General features: G+C 45.7%; 1 long non-coding RNA gene across 5 annotated transcripts; it reads left to right on the top strand.

The window, feature by feature from the left end:
* The first annotated feature begins 58 nt into the window (after nucleotides 1-58).
* Nucleotides 59-1132, top strand: LOC127921665 (uncharacterized). Of its 5 annotated transcripts, none has more exons than XR_008109237.1 (4): nucleotides 65-152; nucleotides 366-425; nucleotides 546-725; nucleotides 846-1106. It is a non-coding gene; the product is annotated as an uncharacterized LOC127921665 (long non-coding RNA). The 5 variants fall into 5 exon arrangements; XR_008109238.1 differs by having other exon boundaries at nucleotides 366-419; nucleotides 540-725; XR_008109239.1 differs by lacking the exon at nucleotides 65-152 and adding an exon at nucleotides 264-314.
* Nucleotides 1133-1354: the final 222 nt, after the last annotated feature.

The raw sequence follows: 1354 nt of genomic DNA on the forward strand, positions 1-1354 counted from the left end.
GAAAGCCCTCAGTTCATTAGGCTTCAGATGGAGGTTATGAAGAACTTCACTAGGACTGGGAAAGCCCTCAGTTCATTAGGCTTCAGATGGAGGTTATGAAGAACTTCACTAGGACTGGGGAAAGCCCTCAGTTCATTAGGCTTCAGATGGAGGTTATGAAGAACTTCACTAGGACTGGGAAAGCCCTCAGTTCAGTTCAGGTGGAGGTTATGAAGAACTTCACTAGGACTGGGGAAAGATGGTTCATTAGGCTTTGGATGAAGAACTTCACTAGGACTGGGGAAAGCCCTCAGTTCATTAGGCTTCAGATGGAGGTTATGAAGAACTTCACTAGGACAGTTCAGTTCATTAGGCTTCAGATGGAGGTTATGAAGAACTTCACTAGGACTGGGGAAAGCATGCAGTTCATTAGGCTTCAGGTGGAGGTTATGAAGAACTTCACTAGGACTGGGAAAGCATGCAGTTCATTAGGCTTCAGATGGAGGTTATGAAGAACTTCACTAGGACTGGGGAAAGCCATGCAGTTCATTAGGCTTCAGATGGAGGTTATGAAGAACTTCACTAGGACTGGGGAAAGCCCTCAGTTCATTAGGCTTCAGATGGAGGTTATGAAGAACTTCACTAGGACTGGGGAAAGCCCTCAGTTCATTAGGCTTCAGATGGAGGTTATGAAGAACTTCACTAGGACTGGGGAAAGCCCTCAGTTCATTAGGCTTCAGATGGAGGTTATGAAGAACTTCACTAGGAACTTCACTAGGACTGGGAAAAGCCCTCAGTTCATTAGGCTTCAGATGGAGGTTATGAAGAACTTCCCTCAGTTGAAGAACTTTAGGCTTCAGGTGGAGGTTATGAAGAACTTCACTAGGACTGGGGAAAGCCCTCAGTTCATTAGGCTTCAGATGGAGGTTATGAAGAACTTCACTAGGACTGGGGAAAGCCCTCAGTTCATTAGGCTTCAGGTGGAGGTTATGAAGAACTTCACTAGGACTGGGGAAAGCATGCAGTTCATTAGGCTTCAGGTGGAGGTTATGAAGAACTTCACTAGGACTGGGGAAAGCCCTCAGTTCATTAGGCTTCAGATGGAGGTTATGAAGAACTTCACTAGGACAGGGAAAGCCCTCAGTTCATTAGGCTTCAGATGGAGGTTATGAAGAACTTCACTAGGACAGGGGAAAGCATGCAGTTCATTAGGCTTCAGGTGGAGGTTATGAAGAACTTCACTAGGACTGGGAAAGCATGCAGTTCATTAGGCTTCAGATGGAGGTTATGAAGAACTTCACTAGGACTGGGGATGAAGAACTTCACCCTCAGTTCATTAGGCTTCAGATGGAGGTTATGAAGAACTTCACTAGGA

This window comes from Oncorhynchus keta, unplaced genomic scaffold, assembly GCF_023373465.1.
Source record: "Oncorhynchus keta strain PuntledgeMale-10-30-2019 unplaced genomic scaffold, Oket_V2 Un_contig_23020_pilon_pilon, whole genome shotgun sequence".
Lineage (NCBI taxonomy): Eukaryota > Metazoa > Chordata > Actinopteri > Salmoniformes > Salmonidae > Oncorhynchus > Oncorhynchus keta.